Here is a 23,202-nt window from a genome sequence, read left to right on the forward strand (position 1 = left end):
GTAAAGCTTTCTCTGCACGTGGGGACCAGGGGCTTGAACCCAGGTCCTTGTGCATTGTAACATGTGCACCAAATCAGGTGTGCCAAAGCCAGCACCAGAAAAAAAATTTTTTGTTTTTCAAGAATTGTATCTTCAGGTTTCAATTAGGTCTAACCACAACTCCTTCAATCTCCAAGACTGGAAAAACCACTTCACCTTTTTTCACTTTGTGTTACTTCTCCTTAAATGACAAGGCTCTGCTAGATGAATATTTCAATACTTTTTATTTTATTTTTTATTATCTTTAGTTATTGGGTAGAGACAGCAGAAATCATGAGGGAAGGGGGAGACAGAAAGGGAGAGAGGCAGAGAGACACCTGCAGTCCTGCTTCACTCCTTGTGAAGCTTTCCCCTTGCAGGTGGGGACCACTTGAACCTGGGTCCTTGCTCACCGTAACGTGCACTCAAATCAGCTGCGCCACCACCTGGCCCCTAACATTTCAATTCTTTTTAGACTAATGTTTCATATGATTTTTCTATGAAAAAATTCACCCAAAATAGAGACTAGAAAACACTGAAATGATTTTAGTCACACAAAGAATGCTGTCCATGAAATATCCAGTAGAATTGTTAGGAGCCAGTGTTATTCTTCCCAAGCACCTGTTTAATTTGCTCGAAGTACAGATGGTAGTGAGTGACCCTTCACCAGTGTTTTAGTCTTTGTTTTCTCGTTATGTTTTCTGTATCAAGGTACTATCTGTTCCAGCTACTCAGTTCCAGCCAGACATGAATATGCCAAGAAGCCCATCTGCTAGTGGCTGTGAGGAGACAGCTGTGCTCCACAGTGACCAGCAGAACTTTTGCTTTCTACACCATGTGAGGAAGGACAACCCGAGTGTGCAGATGAGGGTGATTGTATCAAGGAAATCTGCCCTTGTGGAGCAAATGTGCACTGCTTACCACCCTGTGGCCTCTAAGTCACATCAGTATTTTCCAGCTGCCTTCCAAGAATTTGGAGTAAGAAAAAATACATCTTGCCTACCTAGCATTATTGGGAAGAGTAAAATCATTGGCAACAGAGAAGACAAAATGGGGAGAGGTTCTGCACCCATTAGAGGTCTTTGGTCCATACTTCCAGAGGGATAAAGAATAGAGAACCTTCCAATGGAGGGGATGGGACATGGCACGCTGGTGGTGGGAGTTGTATTAATTGTACCCCTCTTATCCCACACACAGTCTTGTCAATCATTATTAAATCACTGATAATAAATTAAAAAAGAAGCTAAAAAAATGAGGAAACAGAAAGCAGAACGTGGCCTGTGTTTGGGGTATTACACCAAAGTAAAGGACTCTGGGGTTGTAGGGAGGGTTCAGATCCTGGAACATGATGTCAAAGGACCTAGAGAAGGTTGAATTGTTATGTGGAAAACTGAGATATATTATGCATGTACAAACTACTGTATTTTTTATGTTATTGTATTTTATTGTTGACTGAAACCATTAATCCCTCCAATAAAAAAAAATAAAGGGGGGAGTCGGGCTGTAGCGCAGCGGGTTAAGCGCAGGTGGCGCAAAGCACAAGGACCAGCATAAGGATCCCGGTTCGAACCCCGGCTCCGCACCTGCAGGGGAGTCGCTTCATGGGCGGTGAAGCAGGTCTGCAGGTGTCTATCTTTCTCTCCTCCTCTCTGTCTTCCCCTCCCCTCTCCATTTCTCTCTGTCCTATCCAACAATGATGACAACAACAATAATAACTACAACAATAAAACAACAAGGGCAACAAAAGGGAATAAATAAAATAAATAAATTTTAAAAAATTAAAAAATATTTAAAAAATAAAGGGGGAAAAGGGAGGGGAGGTAATATATATGTCTGTGTGTGTGATTGGAATTTTTTTCCCCATTCCTAAAAACAGGAGAAATGTTTAATTAAGAGGAAAGAAAAGATTTTACAGTTTTAGTCAGACCAGTATGAGAATTTCAACTGTTAGGTGTCACCAAAGCTATATTAACATTTGCTAAGGAATTTGTTATGTTGACATCTCTGCAAATAATCACTAGACAAACATACTATTATCTAACCTCTTTTCAATTTCTGCAAAAGTTGGAACATGTTAACTGATGGCAAAGATATCTTCAGACCCCTCCTCTATTTGTCTTAGATCTGGTAAATATATTTCTTCTATGCAAGACTTAATTATAAAATAACATTAATATAAATCAGGAAGCAAGATTTATGCAAATTTTATTAAGTTTATTTGATATCTTCATGTTAATATCAGTAGGAGTCAGGTACATATTCCAAAGCTTAAAAGAAAAAAAAAACTATCCATGTTTGTTCATTCTGTCAATTATTATAATGGAACAGGATTCCCTATGCATAGAGAGGAAAATTAGAAAGTTATATCAGCAGTAGCAGTCAATAATAAAATCAGTTCTGAAGATACAGTTTATGGAGATCAAATCTTATGGTCTGTCTTTGATCAAGACGGGACTGAAGGAATCCTTCACTCTGGGTGATGAGAAGGTTCTGGTCACTTTGGATGAGAGTTGCAGGTAAATTTCAAGACTCTCAGGTAGGCACAACTTTTATGGGTTGTATTTCTCAGATAATACTAGCTAGCATCTAAATGAATTCATTAATAAGTCTTTCCAGGAGACTAAAGCAAGCATTGTTTTTCAATTAAATTGTCCAGGTAGTGCTTTGATTTTTTTTAAATTTTTTATTTTCTTTTATTTATTTTCCCTTTTGTTGCCCTTGTTGTCTTTTGATTGTTGTTGTAGTTATTATTGTTGTTGTTACTGATGTTGTCGTAGTTGGGTAGGACAGAGAGAAATGGAGAGAGGAGGGGAAGACAGAGAGGAGGAGAGAAAGATAGACACCTGCAGACCTGCTTCACTGCCTGTGAAGCGAACCCCCTGCAGGTAGGGAGCCGGGGGCTCAAACCGGGATCCTTACACCGGTCTTTGCGCCATGTGCGCTTAACCCGCTGTGCTATCGCCCAACTCCCTATGTGCTTTGATTTTTATCATCCTTCTTCAAGTGAATAAAAGACAAATTCTTTCAGTGATATAAGAAGCAAGAGATTATCACCAAATCTTGTCTGAGATTGGTCACAATCTCTTGAACCAGTCAAGACTCTAGCTAGCCAGACCCTATGACACATGCAAAATCCTCCTTCTTTTAAGTCAAGGGGATCCTTCAATAACTTTTCAAAGGCAGCTGCCACTCAGAAAGCCCTTTTGAATTGCAGCATTCCCGGCACTCACACCTCCTAGTGCAGCACCAAAGACAGCTTGGCGCTTCTTTGTGTGCTGGTACAACTGTGAAGGAACTAGCTTTGGCCTGCATATATCATGGAAGTTTTGTCTCAGCTTCTCTCAGCATAGATTTTCATCAGGAAATCTAACATTTTTCAAAACAAAAGGAGGAAGAAGGGAAGCAAGTATAAATGAGCACTTTCTCCTCCTTTTTCTTCTTCATTTATTTATAAAATGGAAATATTGACAACACCATAGGATAAAAGGGGTGCATCTCCCAGCCTGTCTCTCTCTTTCCCTAGTGGGATAGTGATCTGGGGAAGTGGGGCTCCAGGACACATTGGTGGGGTCCTCTGCCCAGTGAAGTCAGTTTGGCATCATGATAGCATCTGGAACCTGGTGTCTGAAAAAGAGTTAAGCTATAAGGCAGAACAAATTTTTGACTATTCATGAACCTAAAGGCAATTGCAGATGAAGATTTGGGGTCTCCATTTTGGGAAAAGCTACTAGGTCTATTTTAGGTATATTCCTAGGGCCCATGACCTTATTAGTTTTTGCTTGAGCTTGACATCTAACATGCAGGTGACCTAAGTTATAGTCTGGGGAGATGGTGTCATAGTTGGAAAAAGGACTAGAAAGCTGAATCAGGGAAGAGAGTAGCTCCCAAATACAGGGAAAGTATATAAATAGTGTTAACTGTAACCCCCACAGATTTGATCTAGGGCCCATATTCAGCACAGGAGCCTATGTAACCTCTGCATCCCTGTAGGTCTGATCTGGCATTCTTTGGTCACAGCTAGGAACAGTTCAGGCTGCACTAATTTCAGGACCCATCATCTTCAGGTGACAGGTAGAGTATGTTATCCAACCTCCCTTCAGAGAATGGAACATTCCTTACCCTTATTGGTCCACATTGACGGCAAGGTCCTATAAATGAGCACTTTCAAAAAAGATGTAACATTGAATCTTTTTGGTTTTGATTGACAGCTACAGTACATGGTTTTATGAACAGCTCCCTGTGGAAGAAGGAACTTTAGATATAAAACCACAGCATTTGTATTTGAGGTTCAGCCTTGTCTACATACAGTTCACTTAGTTTAGCTTCTTTATGACCATGGCTTCCTTACATATAAAATGAGAGGGCTTGCTCAGATGCTTTTTAACAGAATGATTCCATGAAAAGTGAACGTTGGAAGCACATGTTCACCGTCTCCAGTTACCAGCTGTGAGTATATGACTGGATCAAATGGCACTAACTGTTGAAATATTTTTAGGCTGAAGGGGAAGCATTTTGAAATGGGATAAGGGCACCTCATGTTGAAACCTGGAGCTGGTCAACTCCCCAAGGTCTGGGCCGACATTCACTTCTATCCACCCACTTCTCTTAGCTGGATAAAAGGGACACATTTAAGAACAACAACAACAACAAAAATGATTCAATCTGTTTCAGTAGGTAGTATTACCAACTAGATACTTGCCCCAAAATGTTAACTTTATTTTCTATATTGATGATGAAATTTTTTAAGCCTATCTCACAGTTTCACAAATAATCCAGTCTCCTTCAGTTTAGGACATTCTCCTTTGAGTAAACATTGAGTTACTTCAAAGTTCAAACTCCCTGTCAGGGCTCAGGATTTCACTTCTCACCTTAAGGAAATACCTTGCCTTCTCCATATTGGCTTTTGACTGGCAGAAGCTCATCTTGAACAAGACATTTCAGAGGGAATTCCTTGGTCTGCACTGTTTCCTGGATCTTCTGCACTTTCTTCTTTGTGTTACCTGGTTCCTGGTCAACATGTGTTAGTTTCCCATGAATGTGGCTGACTTTACCTGGACTTTTGGGACAACATGCCAATATCTGATATTTTTTTTATTCATTCTGGTTTTACAAATTTATTTGTTTGAACTGCAAGCCTCATTTGACCCACCAATCTTACAATAGATGCTCTCCAGTTTGAACAGTGAGAAATGCTAATTCTCCTACATACCACCTAAGGAATCAGTGACGTTATTGCATTCTCATTCTGCCATATTCTTTCACATTATAGTTTCTGATCTACTTATCTTTCCTTAACCAGCCCCAAACTAAAGCAGGGCACCTGGTGACTTTTTTTTCTCCCCCCAGACTTCTAAATTAGAAAGACTGACTCAAAATCATAGATATCCTGGCTCATTGAGAAAGAATCCAATGGTTGATTAGCGATCAGTGGCATGGATGGCATGGATGGTTAGGATGGAAATGGCTATACTCATCCTACATTCAATCACCATAATGTCTGCCTTTGCGGCAATAGAAGCTCTTGTTTTTGAGCTGATATCATTTATTCAGAAACCAGCATGTTAAAAACAGATAACTAGACGTGTTAAAAACAGATAACTCATTCTGAATTTCTGATTCTGTAAGTCTAGGGTGAAGCTCAGAAATTTATGTTTGTCTCAGGAGCTATTTCAGCATGTCAGAGCATAGCACTTATACGCCTAAGACACCAGAAATCTCAAGTTCAGTCCTTTGCAGCACCATGAGAGCTTAGTGATTCTCTTTTCTCTCATAACAAAGAATCAGTTAATTTATAAAAAAAAAAAGAATTTGTGGGAGTCGGGCTGCAGTGCAGCAGGTTAAATGCAGGTGGTGTAAAGCACAAGGACCAGCTAAGGATCCTGGTTCAAGCCCCCGGCTCCCCACTTGCAGGGGAGTCACTTCACAGGCGGTGAAGCAGATCTGCAGGTATCTTTCTCTCTCTCTGTCTTCCCCTCCTCTCTCCATTTCTCCCTGTCCTATCCAGCAGTGACAACATCATCAACAACAATAAAACAACAAGGGCAGCAAAAAGGGAATAAATAAATATATATATATATGAGAAAAATAAAAAATAATAATTTGTATTTCTAACAAGTTCTTAGCTGAGGGCCAGGCAGTATACCTGTTTGAGTATACATGTCACAAGCACAAGGACCCGGGTTTAAGCCCTCCATCCCCACCTGCAGGAGGAAAGGTTTGCAAAAGGTGAAGCAGTGTTGTCGGTGTCTCTCTGTATCTCCTCCTCTCTATCTTCCCTTTCCCTCTCGAATTCTAACTGTTTACATCCAACAAATAGATAAAGATAATAATTTTTTAATGTGAAAGAAATAGTTCTCAGGTGATATCACAGCTGCTGGGCCTGGGACCTTGAATAAACAGGTTCTTCTTATGTTACATACAGAGTGGAGTGAGGGCAATGCTCTTGCTAAGTTCAGTTCTATTCTTAAAAGTCTAAGATACATAGTTTTTCAATCTGAGAAAGGTGGGCATAAATAGAGAGTAAATACTAGGAAATCAATGAATGAGCCCTGCATTATACTACCAAGGCAGAGCAAGGGCATGGGCCTCCCATACTAGCTTCCTCTTGTTTCCCGTCATCCTCTTTACCTTAAAGTCAAATTTCTTTTTTTTTTTTTAAGATTTTATTTATTTATTAATGAAAAACATAGGAGGAGAGAGAAAGAACCAAGCATCATCCTGGTACATGTGCTGCCGGGGATTGAACTCAGGACCTCATGCTTGAGACTCCAATGCTTTATCCACTGCGCCACCTCCCGGACCACTAAAGTCAAATTTCTGTTGAGTCTTTTTTATTAGTCCCCTAGGAGATGCAGGCACTTAACCAGGATGTGAGTTTTAATAAGATCTTGAGGGGAACCAAGCATGTTGCAGTAGGAGCTGTAGTCCCCTCGCGGGACTCTTTCCCTCTGTAGGAAGGCAGTCAGGTGATAGCAACCTGTCCACTGTCTCTCTGCCTCCCCCCAGCTCACTGTTGATTAGTTGCAGATGAATCAGTTGCTCACGCCTGTTTGCCCTATACCCTTTCTTACAAAGATTTTATCTATTTCTTCAATTCTTTTTTTTTTTTTTTAACATTTTTCCCTTTATTTGGGGGAGTTAATGTTTTACCAGTAAATACAATAGTTAATGTTCACCAGTAAATACAATAGTTTGTACATGTATAGCATTTCTCAGTTTTCCACATAACAGTACACCCCCCCCCCCAGGTCCTCTGTCATCCTTTTCTAGGACCTGAACTTTCTCCGCCACCCCAGAGTCTTTTGCTTTGGTGCAATATACCAACTCCAGTCCAGGCTTATTGCTGGGGCTCAGTGCTTGCACTATGAATCCACTGCTCCTAGAGGCCATTTTTCCCATTTTGTTGCCCTTTTTGTTGTTATTATTGTTGCCATTCCTGTTGTTGTTGTTGGATAGGACAGAGAGAAATTGAGAGAGGAGGGGAAGACAGAGAGGTGGAAAGAGAGATAGGCATCTGCAGACCTGCTTCACACCTTGTGAAGCGACCTCCCTTCAGGTGGGGAGCTGGGGGCTCAAACTGGGATCCTCAGGCCAGTCCTTGCGCTTTGTGCCATATGTGCTTAACTGCTGTGCTGCCTCCAGGCCTCAGCTTTATCTATTTTTCCTCCTCCTCCTTCTCCTTAACTAAGGCCTCACTGCTACAAGCTGACTTTTTTTTAGATAGACAGAGACAAAGGTAAAGAGGCAGAGAAAAAGACACTACAACACGGATGTTTCCTTCAGTGTGGTGAGGGCCGGATTTGAACCTGGGTCACACCCATGATAAAGCAAACAGACTATCTGAATGAGCTATCTCACCTGAGCCATAATTATTTTTATGTAAACGACTGGAATACTAAGTCCTCATCATTAAAATGCAATATTCAAAGTTTTCATAACAGCTTTTCTTTTACATACAAAAGCTTCTCACCATCTGTGCTCCAGTGCAAACTTTCAGTTCTTTGAAATGTTTTGATCATATTATGGTCAATCTCAACTTCAAGAATCTTGAAAAGTTATTGTGAAGATCTGGCAATGACAAAAACATACACAAATGATTGGGTTGCATTGGATCGACCTTCCTGGTGGTGCATCCCGTGAGTACCCATTCATTGGGGAAACTGACGATCTTTCCTAGCCGACTGAATCCACATGGATCCCAGTCACTTTCAAAGCCAGCAACAAGCAGCTCCTGATAGCTCTCAAGCTGTTGGTCCTGCTCTTCGAGTCCTCCAACTTAATGTTGAGGGGCTGTCCTTTGCCAAACGTGTTCTTATTGGTCAACTGGCGATACAGCATCAGGCAGATGTTATCTGCCTACAAGAAACACATATAGCAGTCGATGAAGCTGCTCGATTCACCATCAATGGATTCGATTTAATATAATCTCCATCCTAAACACGGCCGAGCCATCTACGCCAAATCGTGTCTTGCGGACATTTACCACACGGCCTCTTCGACCTTCTACGACTCCATTACTATTGGAACTATTCAGCTCGTCAATGTATATAAGCCTCCCAGTGCCTCATGGGATAATGAGGTCTTGCCTAGCCTGAATCACCCAGCTGTTTACGTTGGAGACTTTAATAGTCATCACCAAGACTGGGGATATTCCTCCACTCGTGCTGATGGCTCTATCTTAGCCGACTGGGCTTCAGCGAATGACCTCTCCCTGTTATACGATCCCAAACAGCCAGGCTCTTTTCACAGTGCTAGATGGAATAAAGACTCGTCACCCGACCTGTGCTGGATTAGCACAGTCAACGGCCAAGCCTTTCCCGCTACGAGACAAGTTCTCAAGATCTTCCCGCACAGTCATCACCGCCCAGCTATCATCCACATTGGTCTCCAGCTCCCAGTGATTCTATGCTCTGAGAAACTAAGATGGAACTTTCAGAAAGCAAACTGGCGTCTGTTCAGTGATCTTACCAACAAATCTATTCCTGCAATTCCAATTAACTCTATCCCCTCTGAAGATTCCTACAGGCGCTTCCACCAAGCCATCTTCAAAGCAGCTTCCCAAGCCATTCCTCGTGGGAGACGTGCTAACTATACGCCTTGTCTTGATGCTGAATGCGAGCAACTACTAAAGCAGTATGATGAGTCGGGCGACCCAGATGTGGCTGACCATCTCATTGCCTCCCTGGATGCAGCACGCCAAGCCCGCTGGCAACAACTCACGGAAAGTCTGAACTTCACCCACTCAAGTAGGAAGGCCTGGAAGCTTCTTCACAGACTGGGTGCCGGTAGCCAACCCCCTCCCGTCTCCCATCCTCCCATATCTCCAAACTCAGTGGCCAATCACCTAACTCAAGTTGGACATGCTAAGATCGACCCAGTCTGGAAAAGAGAAATTTCCCATGAGTGGTCATCCCACTTCCGGTTATCTGGTCCATCTCCAAAACTCTCTCCCTTTACTCTGTCTGAACTGGAAGACGCTTTGAAGAGGGTTAAACCAGGAACAGCTTCTGGCTATGATAACATCACCCCAGAACTCATTCTTAACCTGGGTCCCGCGGCAAAGAAGTGGCTCGCTTCATTCCTGTCCCACATCTTGGAATCTGAGTCTATGCCCAAAGTTTGGCGTTGTGCAAAGATTATAGCGGTTTTGAAACCAAAGAAAGACCCAACACTGGCCGCCAGCTATAGACCAATTTCTCTCTTCTCTCCTCTCCGTGTGTTACAAACTCCTTGAGAGGCTGCTTCTGTCACGTATTTCTCCTCTTACAGAGAAATTCCTATCACCCGCCCAAGCTGGTTTCCGCCCAGGAAGATCTACCTGCGAACAAGCCCTGGCCCTCTCAACTTACACTGAAAATGGATTCCAGAAGAATTTAAAGACGGGTGCTGTCTTTGTTGATCTCACAGCAGCCTATGACACGGTCTGGCACCGTGGTCTCCTAGTCAAGATCTCAAGATGCCTGCCTCCATGGGTGGCCAACACTATATCGTTTCTTCTCCAAAACAGAAGATTCCGGGTGCATCTGGGTGACAAGTCTAGCAGATGGAGACCTGTCTCAAGTAGCCTCCCCCAGGGCTCTGTTCTGGCTCCTACGCTATTTAATATTTACATCAATGACCTCCCAGAAACTTCTTCAAGGAAGTTCATCTACGCCGATGACATCTGCTGTGCAACTCAGGCATCCAAGTTCGACATCCTTGAGGAAACACTCACGAAAGACATGTCTCTGATATCTGATTACTGTAAAAAATGGCGACTAATCCCTAGCACTGCAAAAACAGTATCATCTGTTTTCCATCTATACCATGCCTCAGCCTCGCGTGAGCTTAATGTGCAGCTTGGCGGTACGAGAATCCAGCATGAAGCCCAGCCAGTCTATCTTGGCGTTACTCTCGATCGCACTCTGTCATTTCACAAACATCTCATAAAAACTGCAGCAAAGGTGGGTGCAAGGAATAACATCATTGCAAGACTGGCCAGCTCCTCATGGGGCGCGAGCGCTTCCACACTACTTATTATGCTATTCCACTGCAGAATACTGTGCCCCAGTATGGTTCCGTAGCCCCCATGTCCACTTGGTCGATTCCAAATTATATTCCTCCATGAGGATAATTTCTGGAACCATCCGTTCCACCCCGGTTCCATGGCTGCCAGTTCTTAGCAACATCGCCCCGCCAGATATTCGTCGGGATGCGGCATCATCTAAGTTCATTTCCCACGTCTATGCTCTACCGGACCTGCCAATATACACGGATATCTTCGCCCACCCTGTCCAACGCTTGACGTCTCGTCACCCAATCTGGTCCCCTACGCCTACACTGAACTTCTCTGTTCCAGACTCTTGGAAACAGAATTGGCAGTCAGCTGAGGTAAAGAACAAACACCTCATCACAGACCCCTGCAAGCGTCAACCCGGCTTTGACCTAGCACGTTATGATTGGGCCCTCCTCAATAGCTATCAAACAGGCCATGGCCGGTGCACCGCTATGTTCCATCGCTGGGGAGCCAGAGACGACCCGAACTGCCCCTGTGGCTCCAGACAGACTATGACCCACATAGTCAATGACTGCCACCTCTTCAAATTCAAAGGAGGTCTCGAAACTTTACATCAGGCTCAACCTGATGCTGTTGACTGGCTACCGAAGAAGGGCAAACGCTAGAAGAAGAACACAAATGATTATACCAAATATTACCACAACAGTTTATGATTAATTAAGTACTTTACCTTATTTCATTATGCTTATATAATTTGCTTATCCTTCTAACAGAAAGAATAAAAGCTCCTTATGAGTCAGGGTTCTTTCTTGTAGGTGACTGGTATTATTAGGAGCACCCCATATTTTGTAAGCAATTAAAAGTCCTGAGGGATAAGTACCAAGCAAAAGACAGAGTGATAAATATTTCCTAGAAAGGAAGAAATGATTAAATATGGGAATTATGGAAGGACAAATAATAATAAAAGGATAACTTCAGCTATTGATTATTTGGTACTTATGGAATATTGTATGACATCTTTTTTTGCATGTTATCTTGTAAAGTTTTTGATACAGCACTCTTAAGACTCTTAATTGTCTCATGAGTCACTTTTAATTGTTGACGTAAAGAGAAAAGTGAGACTCAGAAATGTCTCGCAGGTCAAGAGGTGTGACTCAGTGGTCGAAAGTGTGCCCTGCATGTACTGGGCAGTAGGTTCCGTCTCTCACACCTCATGAAACAACAGCAAAACAAACAGCATCATCAGTGATAGAAGAGCGTCTCGGTCTTTCTCCTTTCTCATGAGGAAACAAAATTAAATGAAGGCATAGTAAATGCAGAGATAAGACAGAGCCTCAAGTTTCTGACTCTTAGTATCCTGTCTTTCCATATGGAAAAAAATAATTCCACTAAGAGAATATTGGGATATGAGAGAATAACTAGCAGTTTAGAGGTCATAACTATTTTTCCAAGTCAGGAAGTGTTTCCACAGGCAATATTCCTGTTTTCATTGGAACACTAGTGAGATTTAGAGTCACTTATGAATTTCCTCCTTTGCGTCAGAGAACATTCAGAGAGAACAACCCAACGGATACAGATGGACTCCACCAGCTTCCCAGGCCAAGTTATTGTCATTCTCTGCTTGTTGTGGTGGCCTAGGTAGACTCCCTCTTCTTCACTGTCTTCACTGTAATTTTATTGGAAATGGCCAGGAGGATGAAAAAGATATGGAAATTTTTAGAAGAGTGCTTTACATAAAAAATAAATTGCCAAATAAATAAGTAAATAATATAAATGAACTGCCTCTCTAGTCAACTGCTTACCAAGGTGTAATGTGAATCTTGTGAGTACCTGTAAGTTATTATTATTTTATTTATTTATTTTGCCATCAGGGTTATCTCTGGGGTTCAGTGCATGAATCTACCACTCCTGGTGGCCATTCCTCTCTCCCCCTCTTTCTTTTTTAATTTGATAAGACAGAGAGAAATTAGAGGAGAGGGGAGACACAGAGAAAGAGAAACCCCCACAATACTGCCTTCCCACAGTGAACTTACCCCCTGCTGATAGGAATTGGGTGCTTGAACCTGGATCCTTGCATATGATAATGTGTGCACTTAGTCAGGTGCACCACTGGCCACTCCACCCCCTTCCCCCCACCAGCAAGTTTTCAATATCATTGAACAAACTAAACTCTTTAAAAATGTTCTATTTTCTCACTTCTTTCTGACAGTCTAAGCTCACTAAATCCAATAACATCATGCCACTGCTACTCATGGTTTCAAATATGATTTCACTAAAACTGCTACCAGGATGAAATAGGGTATGGGGGACTGTATCCTGGGGAGATAACAGAGACAGTTCAATTTAGAGGTCTCCAAAGGGTGGAGTCATTGTATAGGCACTGAGCCCTAGTGATAACCCTTATTTGAATTTCATTGTGATACTGTCTTTCCATGCATAAATTAGCATTATTAATCACCCTCTGACACAGTATTTTAATAGTGAATGGTACAGTAGAATTTTGCAATATATACATCTATATATTATATACATATATATATACATACATATGTGTATATATATACATGTATATATACACATTGGGTTTTTATTTTAGAATGAAAATAACACCATTTAATAAACATAAAAGACTTTATGCATGTAAATTTGTTATACATGAAAGTATTATACAAATAATTTATGTATAAATATATTATGTATAAATATCCTTAAGACATCTTTTTTTTTTTAAGCTGTTCTTGTCTTATCATTCTTGACTTGAACAGCACTCATCCAGTTCTTCCCCTCCTCCTTTCATACTTTAAAGTTCTTTCATAGTTTTATGACTTGCATTCCCGGGTCTATTCTAGTGTGTTTTGTCTTGTTAAATGTTTCTTGCTTCTTTCTCTGTGACACTCCTTTCAGCAGCTCTTGAAGGCAGGTCTGGTAATGGCAAACTCCTTTAGGCTTTATATGTCTGGTACTGTCTTGATTTCTCTTTTATGGAGCTCAGTTCTGCTGTATGTGTGGCTTGTGGTGGGGAGGGGAAGAGTTTTGGAAAAGTGACATGGCAAGATTGTGCCTGATGTCCATTATACAGAGCCCTAGTCTGGGGTGGGCGGGGGTGGCTCAGAGTATCCCAGACCTTCTTTTCTTCCCACACTGATTCCTAAAAGTGAGAGCCCTGCTGTGAGATCTGGCCCCATTCACCAGTTTCTGTGACAGTTGGAACACCTTAGAATTTGGTAGGCTCCCTTGGATAGCTCCCTGGGATTCACTCAACAATCTATGGCTGTAGCAGTTCTGTCCCAACTCCTGTTCCTTACACTGGTCCTTGCACTTTACCCACATGCGCTTAACCACTGCGCTACTGCCTGGCCCCCTGGACTCCTTTTCCTAAGCAACTCTGTGACTAAGAGGTTTCCAGTGGGCCTTTTAAGTTTGCCACGTGGACTTGAAGCAAATGCAAATGCTGTACTTGCCAGCAAAGCTGTGCTGCATTTCTGCTTAAACCTTCTTTTTAATTTTGTTTTTATTTGTTTATTATTTGTCAGCATGAAGAGAAATTAGGAAGAGAAGGGAACCTGGAGGAAGAGACTGAGAAAGAGAGACTCCTGCAACTCTGCTTCACTGCCGAGCCACTGCGTGAGTGCCTCTCTCCCTCCTTCCTTGCGCTCACTGTCCACATGAGTCAGCAACCTGCAGATAGTGATGTTCCTTTCTTTACCAGAAACCCCAGCTGTTCTCTGATGAAATTTGTTGAGTTATTTAAAATTTGTTTATATTTATTTATTTTCCCTTTTGTTGCCCTTGTTGTTTTTTATTGTTTTTGTAGTTATTACTATTGTTGTTATTGATGTCATCATTATTGGATAGGACAGAGAGAAACGGAGAGAGGAGGGGAAGACAGAGAGGGGAGAGAATGAAAGACACCTGCAGACCTGCTTCACGACTCCCCTGCAGGTGGGAAGTTGGGTGCTCGGACCGGATCCTTAGGCAGGTCCTTGGGCTTTGCGTCACATGCACTTAACCTGCTGCGCTATGGCCTGACTCTGGAGATTTTTTTTTTTTATAATGTTCATATATTAGTTTTTTTGAAGGAAGAAGTCTTCTTAATAATCTCTAGCTGCAACATGAGTAGCCAAAGTTAATAGTTTAGATTCATATATAATTTTATATTCTGTTAGGTGGCTGGTTGCTAAGATAAACTTTCTGATATTAAAAAAGCCTTTAGGGAGTTGGGCAGTGGTTAAGCACACATCACTATGTACAAGGGCTTGGGTTCAAGTCCCCACTCACCATCTGCAGAGGGAATGCTTCATGAGCAGAGAAGCATATCTGCAGGTGTCTTATCTTTCTTGTCCCCTTCTTACCCTCCCTCCCCCTCTAAATTTCTCTTTGTCCTGACAAATAAAAATAGAAAGAAAAAAAAAACTGAAAAAAAAAGGCCACCAAGAGCAGTGAATTCATAGTGCAGGCACTGAGCCCCAGCAATAACCCTGGCAGCAAAAATAAAAGCCTTTGCATTGTGGAAACCCTCAGTCTAATGGAAGTTGATTAACACAGTCAAAGCATATGTGTCAGGCCTGGGCAGTGGTACACTTGGATGAGCGCACACATTACCATGTGCAGAGACTTGGGTTCAACCCTCCCACCCACTTTTTTTTTGGGGGGATGCTTCATGAATAGTGAAGCAGGTCTGCAGGTATCTTTCTCCCTCTTTACCTTAACCTCCTCTTCCAATTCAGTTTCTCTCTGTCCTATTAAATAAAGAAAAGAAAAAACACACAGTAGGAGACCCACTTAAAGTCTGTGAACAGAGAGAACCACTGTAACTCAATAGGGCTATGTTTACTCCAATCTCCCTAACAGGCTGTGGTTATCCCATCATTTTCCACATCCAGGGGCCGGGTGGTGGTGCACCTGGTTAACACACATGTTACAGTGCACAAGGACCCATGTTCTAGCCCCCGATGCCCACTTGCAGGGGGAAAGCTTCATGAGTGGTGAAGCAGGGCAGCAGGTGTTTCTCTATCTCTCGTCCTCTCTGCCACTCCCCCCTCCATTTCTATCTCTATCCAATAAATAAATAAAGATAATAAAAATATTTTTTAAAAATAGACCACTCCAGGGAGTCAGGCAATAGCACAATGGGTTAAGCACAAGGATTGGTGTAAGGATCTGGGTTTGAGCCCCCAGCTCTCCACCTGCAGGGGAGTCGCTTCACAGGTGATGAAGCAGGTCTGCAGGTATCTTTCTCTCCCCCTCTCTGTCTTCCCCTCCTCTCTCCATTTCTCTCTGTCCTGTCCAACAATGATGACGTCAATAACAACAGTAGTAACTACAACAATAAAAAAACAAGGGCAACAAAAAGGGGATAAATAAGTAAATATTAAAAAAAATTTAAATAGACCACTCCAGGGCTTTGTATCTACCCCACCCTGGAATGAGTGGAATGAAAGACCACTGGCAATATTAGGACTTTAGTTGTTTGTACTTTCTTTTCCTTCCCTTCCTCTTTTTTTATTAATCTGTGCATTCACTTTTACTGTATTTTTTTTCTCCAAGAAGATGGGACTATTTGTGGGAAGAGCATGGGACTCTGTGAACCTAGTATGCTTACTGCATCTGATTCCAGTGGTTATGGGAATTGCAGTAGCCACTCATATTCATGAAGAGACTTCCCAGGAAAAGGTTGTTATGGCTATTACCCTTGAGACAACATTTTGTGAAACAACACAAAATATCTGAGTTGTCACTTGAAAAGCTGACTTGAAATAAGCTCCATGTCCAGGAACATATCACCTGTCATAAAAACAAGCTCCATATAAGGAATTCTATTAACCAGGTAAGGCAGACAGGCGCCTGACACACCTTTTCCTCAGTGACTCATCACCAAAACTGAGTTCAATCAGAAACAAGGACATACCGTTCTGTTCTACCTAAACTAGGCTCTGGAAGAGTGATTACCTTCTTCTCCAGAGACTATTTTCTTCTCTGTGAAGACAGCCTAGCCAACCCCTCCAAACACCAATGTGAACTTTCATCCTTAAAATGCAACTTCTCACAAGTCTAATGTTATCATCCAGAATCTTGGAGTTAGGATGTTCTTGGAATTCATAGACTTACATAACGTTACATAGGAGGAAATAATGCCCCATCAAGTAACTTGCCTCAGGTTATACAGTCCAGCAGTGACAGATCAGATTTAGTAGAACTTTGAGTTCTACAAAATACTGTCTTGTGCTTCAGCCCTCAACATACTGAACTATGACTTTGAACCTTTTACGCATAATAAAATTGTATTTAGTTGACCAGGTGAGTCAGCTGGTCTAAGAACTAAATAGATGTTTGAGCCTAGAGATGAAGTTGAGAGAGAAACATTAACTGCAAGGTGAAGGAAGAGCAGGCATAGTTTCAATACAATCAGAACCTGCAAGGCATTGTCCAAAAGTAAACTTTCCTCCTTCCCCCAAGTCTTGCTCTGAGCTTGGTGGGTGGTTACTCTCCTGTTACTAAGGCCATTTTCTAATCACTGGGAAGCAAGTTATCATCTAGAACTTCAAAGGGAATAGGCATAACATTTACATTTTCTACAATGTTGGAGGAGTAAAGGACCTAAATAGTATCTTTTAAATTATTTTTTAAATATTTATTTCCTTTTGTTGCCCTTGTTGTTTTAGTGTTGTAGTTATTGTTATTATTGTTATGATGTCATTGTTGTTGTGTTGGGCAGTATGCCAGCTTCCCCCTGCTTAACTCTGTGGTATATTTACATAACTACTAGAACCACCCTGCCTGCAGGGCATTGGTTTAATCCTCACTGGTTCATACTCTCTTTTTGCTCCGCCCCCTCTCCTAGATACACCCTGATTTCTACCACTCTCTTCTCGCTCCTCCCTCTCTAAGTCACATCCTGTTTCCACCCTACTTGGTGAGTATAAATACAGCTGCTCTTCTTATTAAATACACTTGGGATTGCCTTCTGGCTCCGAGAATCCAAGAGTCTCTCTCCTGCGAAGCTAGCCTTGCACGAGTTCCTGATCCCTCTCCCTTGCAGCATCCTAGGTTGGCTCCAGTTGAGTTCTCTCCAACCCAGAGAGCACTTGCTCAGGAAAAAGCACCCTCAGGATATCCTGGCATTGTTGGATAGGACAGAGAGAAATGGAGAGATGAGGGGAAGACAGAGAGGAAGACAGAGAGGGAAGACAGAGACACCTGCAGACTTGCTTCACTGCCTGTGAAGTGACTCCCCTGCAGGTGGGGAACCAGGGGCTGGAACTGGGATCCACATGCCTGCCGTTCCTTGTGCTTCGCACCACATGCACTTAACCTACTGCGCTAACGCCCAACTCCCAGACCTAAATATTATCTGGTCTAAATGATTCACTCATTAATTAGCTCACAAGGAGGAAATTGAGTTTCCAAGTTAAATGACTTACCTATTTAAATTTTTGAAGAATATTTTATTTATGGGCAGGGGAGACCACATAATGGTTATAGAAATAGACTCTTATGCCTGAGGCTCCAAGGTCACAGGTTCAATCTCCCACAGCATAAGCCGGAGTTGAGTAGGAGTTGAGTAGTGTTCTGGTAAAGCATATATATATTCTTGCTTTTGACTGAATTCTTTCATGATGATGAGTCACTGAGGAAAAAGTGTGTCAGGGCTCCTGCCTGCTGCATCTGGTTAATGAATTTCCTTATATATTAATTTTGAATAGAGACAGAAATTGAGAGGGGAGAGGGAGGTCGGGAGAGAGAAAGAGGCTTCTGCAGCACTGCTTCACCACTTGCAAATGTGTGGAAGCTGGGTGCATTGTGACCTGTGCACACTACCAGACGCACCACTGCCAGTGACTGGTCTTTTGTACTGTTGCCCAACAAAACTTTCCACAGTGTTGCAAGTGTTCTGTGTCTACACCAACAGATATAAAACCACTAGTATCACGTGACTCTTGAGCATCTAATTTTTTGTTGTTGCCACCAAGGTTATCACTGGGGCTTGGTGCTGGCACTATGAATAATTGATTGCTCTTGATGACCTTTATTTATTTACTTACTTATTTTTCTACTTTATTTAATAGGACAGAGAGAACTAGAGCGGGGGTGGGAAGATAGAAAAGGAGAGAGAAAGATCGCCATCTACAGTACTGCTTTTATAGTTTGTGAAGTTCTCCCCTCCCCCGCTGAAGGGGTGTGAGGGGAGGGGGCCCTGAACCTGGGTCCATGCCAGTGTTCATGTGTGCGCTCAGCTGGGTACATCACAGCCTGACCCCAGGCACTTAAAATTTATTATGTGCTATTGAGGAACTAAATCTTTAATTTTATATGCTTTTAAGTAATTTAGATTTAGATAGACTGCTGGTTACCATTTTGAACAGTATAGGTCCAGATCACAGAGGGAGAATGCAACACCACTAGGTACCTTTGATTATTTTCTTTCTATTTTTTTACCCACCATGCTCGCGTGAGAGCGAGCGCGCGCGCGCACACACACACACACACACACACACACACACACACACACACAGCTCTTGAGAGATGGTAGAGAAAATAGATGAAAAGGGGAATTTTCATGGAGGAGAACAAAAGAATAAAATATCTTGGAGTCAAGGAAAGAGAAGTGATACTGGTTGAGTTGGGCAGTAAGTCTAAATGCTTGTTTCCTCTTGCTGGATAATTAGTAATAAACAAGACGCCTGGTACACCACTCTGGAGAACAGTATGGAGAATCCTTAAGCAGATACGAACCAAAAGGCCATACCACCTAGCAATTCCACTGCTAGGCATATACCCAAAAGATATAATAACATCGAATAATAAAGGGATTTACACATACCCACACTTATATATAGTGGCTTTATTCACAGTAGCAGTAACCTGGAAACAACCAGAATGCACTTCAAAAGATGACTGGATAAAAGTTATGAGACCTGGGGAGTCAGGCGGTATAGCACAGTGCGTTAAGTGCACATGGCACAAAGTGCAAGGACCAGCATAAGGTTCCCTAAGGATCCTGGTTCGAGCCCCTGGCTCCCCACCTGGAGGGGAGTCTATTCACAGGCAGTGAAGCAGGTCTGCAGGTGTCTTTCTTTCCCCCTCTCTGTCTTTCCCTCCTCTCTCCATTTCTCTCTGTCCTAACAATGACGACATCAATAACAGCAACAATAATAACTACAACAGTAAATAACAAGGTCAACAGAAAGTGAAAATAAATAAAATTTAAAGAAGTTATGAGACCTATATTCAACAGAGTATTTTGCAGCAATAAAAAGGGGTGATATTGTGTCCTTTGGGATAAAATGAATGGACCTGAAGAAGATAATTCTCAGTGAAGCAAGTAAGGAGGTGAAGGACAACTACAGAATGTTTTACTCATGGAAACCTATTTTTAAGACTGTGGGAAAACTGTAGTGTTTATCTAGAGAGGTAGGGATAAGGACATAGACCTTTGGTGATGGGAATGGTGAAAAAATAAATAAAATTAAAAAAGAACAAGACAGCTAAAGTCCTTAGAGCTCATCACCTCCTGGAAAAGACAAATGAAGCAAGTAAACTAGGAAACAAATGAGTAGTGACAAATAACAATACAGTGATGAAGGAAGTAAGATGAATAGATGAGAAGAATCTGGTCATGAAAGAAGAGTGAGATTCGCTTCCTAGCAGAGAGAAGTAAATGACAGATAGCAAGACAAGAAAGAATTTGGCAGATCGTTAAGATGGCTGGAGCCATCTGGAGTAGATGGAATGATACACTTGGAAGGGTGAGAAGGACCAACATGGTCTTGGGAATAAATTTGAATTTTATGGTAAAAAAATGTTTAACAGAGCTGGGCAGTCAAGAGACTTTTATGCCTGAGGCACCGGGGTCCCCAGTACCACCATAAACCAGAGCTGACCACTACCCTGGAAAAACAAGTTTTTTAACAACTTTTGGTCAGTGGGGATGCAGAAGTTACATAGGCTCTTGTGCTGAATATAGGCCCCAGATCAGATTGATGGAGTTTATAGTTAACAATATTTATAAACTTTCCCCCATATTTGGGAGCTACTCTCTTCCCTGATCCAGATTTCTGGTCTTTTTTCCAACTGTGACACCTTCTCCCCCCCCCCCCCCCCGACAATACCTTAGTTCACCTGCATATTGGATGTCAGGCACAGGCAAAAACTAGTTGGGTCATGGGCCCCTTGGAATATACCTAAAATAGACCTACTAGTTTTTTCCAAAGCAGAGACCCCAAATCTTCATCCACAATATTCTTGCCTTAGGTTCATAATTAGTAAACAATTTGCTCTGCTATCTTTTTTTTTTATTTAAGAAAGGAGACATTAACAAAACCATAGAATAAGAGGGGTACAATTCCGCACAATTCCCATAACCCAATCTCCATATCCCATCCCCTCCTCTGATAGCCTTCCCATTCTCTATCTCTCTGGGAGTACGGATCCACGGTCCTTGTGGGTTGCAGAGGGTGGGAAGTCTGGCTTCTGAAATTGTTTCCCTGCTGAACATGGGTGTTGACTGGTCGATCTATACTCCCAGTCTGCCTCCCTCTTTCCCTAGTAGAGTCGGGCTCTGAGGAAGTGGAGCTCCAGTACACATTGATGGTGTCGTCTGTCCAGGGAAGTCTGGTCAGCATCTTGCTGGCATCCGGAACCTGGTGGCTGAAAACAGAGTTAACATACAAAGCCAAACAAATTGTTGAACAATCATGGACCTAAAGACTGCTTCCTGACATGGCGGGGGGTGGGGGGGGTGGGGGTGGGTGGTGGGGATGGGACACAGTCTTCTGGTGGTGGGAGTGGTGTTTATGTACAGTCCTATTAAAGTGTAAACATATAAACCACTATTTAATTAGTATGAGAGGCGAAAAACTGATGATATGTCTAGAACTTCTTAAAACACAGACTGAGTCTTTTTAATACATAGGCTGTCTTTGATATGTTGTCTCTCACAAAAGCCTAGACCAGGGAAAACAGAAGCAACTGGTAGCACAGCTATATACAAGATGCCCCAAACCCTATCAAAGGGACTTTCCAAAGTTAACCCTATCACCAAATAATGTGACGATAACAATAACTATCCATTGTCTTCTTGAACCCTAAGACAACAGGAACCTCACATTTCCACTATAGAGCCTATACTTCCCCCAGTCCTGGAACCTTAGGGTGGGGCCCACTTTTCTTCATGCTGCTCTCAATTCAAATCAAATAATATTGCATCCGTGGATCACAACCTAATCAACAACGCAACGAGTGCCACCCCAGCATGCTTCACTTCAGACTGTGACCAGAGACTTCAGGTGTGTAATGACAACCCTTCAGCTTCATCACTTCCTTTCATAGTATTCTCTAATTCCATTCCAGGTGTTCCCCTCCCCAATAAAGTCCCCAAACCTAGATATAGTCCAGGTCCCCTGAGATAGAGCATAAGTTCACCCGTGCCCATAAACTAGGGGAAAAATATATACCTGAAAGCAGAAGTACACAAGAGCATGTAGGGAATACCCCCCAACACTTCATCTGCATTATCTGCTATCTATTTTAACTCTTTTTCAGCCGCCAGGTTCCAGATGATACCATGATGCGATCCTGACTCCCCAGGGCAGAGGACCCCACCAATATGTCCTGGAGCCCCACCTCCCCAGATCCCTGCCCCATTAGGGAAAGAGAGACAGGCTGGGAGTATGGATAGACCTGTCAACGCCCATATTCAGCAGGAAGCAATTACAGAAGCCAGACTTTCCACCTTCTACACCTCATAATGAGCCTGGGTCCATGCTTCCAGAGGATTAAAGAATAGGAAAGCTATCAGAGCGAGGGAATGGGATATGGAATTCCAGTGGTAGGAATTGTGTGGAATTGTACCCCTCTTATCCTATGGTCTTATCAGCATTTCCATTTTGTAAATAAAAACTTTTTAAAAAAAGCTTTGGTCAATGGAATTCGAGCTCAGAGTGACAGGCAGACAGACGTGACATAGGCTCCTGTGCTAAATATGAATTGACGTGGGCCCGAGATCAGATCGATGGGGTTTACGGTTAATGGTACTTATTTACTTTTCCCATATTTGGGAGCTTCATTCTGCCCTTAACCAGCTTTCTAGTCCTCTCCTCAACTCTGACACCATCTTCCCAGACAATACTCCTAGCCCACCTGCATGTTAGCTGTTGGGCTCAGGCAAAAATTACTGAAGTCATGGGCCCCTTGGAATATACCTAAAATAGACTTCCTAGCTCCTTCCAACATAAAGACCCAAATTTCATCTGCTATGCTTTTACCTTTAGGGTCCTGATTATCAAACAAATTTTTCTGCTTTATATCTTAATGTTTTTCAGCCACCAAGTTGCAAATGCTTCCATGAAGTCAACCTGACTTCACTGGGCTGACAACCTCACCAATGTGTCTTGGAACCCCACCTCCCCAGAACTTTGCCCCACTAGGGAAAGACAGAAACAGGCTAGGAGTGTGCATAGACCTGCCAATGCCCATGTCCAGTGGAGAAGCAATTACAGAAGCCAGAACTCCCACCTTCTGCACCCCATAATGATACTGGGTCCATACTCCCAGAGAGATAAAGAATAGGAAAGCTTCCAGTAGAGGGAATGGGATAAGGAACTCTGGTGGTGGGAATTGTATGGAATTGTACCCCTTTTATACCACAATCTTGTCAATCATTATTAAATCACTGATAAAAAAAACTATTT

The 23,202-nt window shown here is 42.4% G+C and overlaps 1 long non-coding RNA gene across 1 annotated transcript in view; it reads right to left on the reverse strand.

The window, feature by feature from the left end:
* Positions 1–3,467: 3,467 nt before the first annotated feature.
* Positions 3,468–23,202, reverse strand: part of LOC132538696 (uncharacterized) — a 36,935-nt gene continuing 17,200 nt past the window's right edge. Inside the window, exons 2-3 of the long non-coding RNA XR_009550049.1 lie at positions 7,988–8,085; positions 3,468–3,642 (exon numbers count right to left, since the gene is read on the reverse strand). This is a non-coding gene — a long non-coding RNA (uncharacterized LOC132538696). The remainder of the gene's footprint in view (positions 3,643–7,987; positions 8,086–23,202) is intronic.

Source organism: Erinaceus europaeus, chromosome 5 (genome assembly GCF_950295315.1).
Source record: "Erinaceus europaeus chromosome 5, mEriEur2.1, whole genome shotgun sequence".
NCBI lineage: Eukaryota > Metazoa > Chordata > Mammalia > Eulipotyphla > Erinaceidae > Erinaceus > Erinaceus europaeus.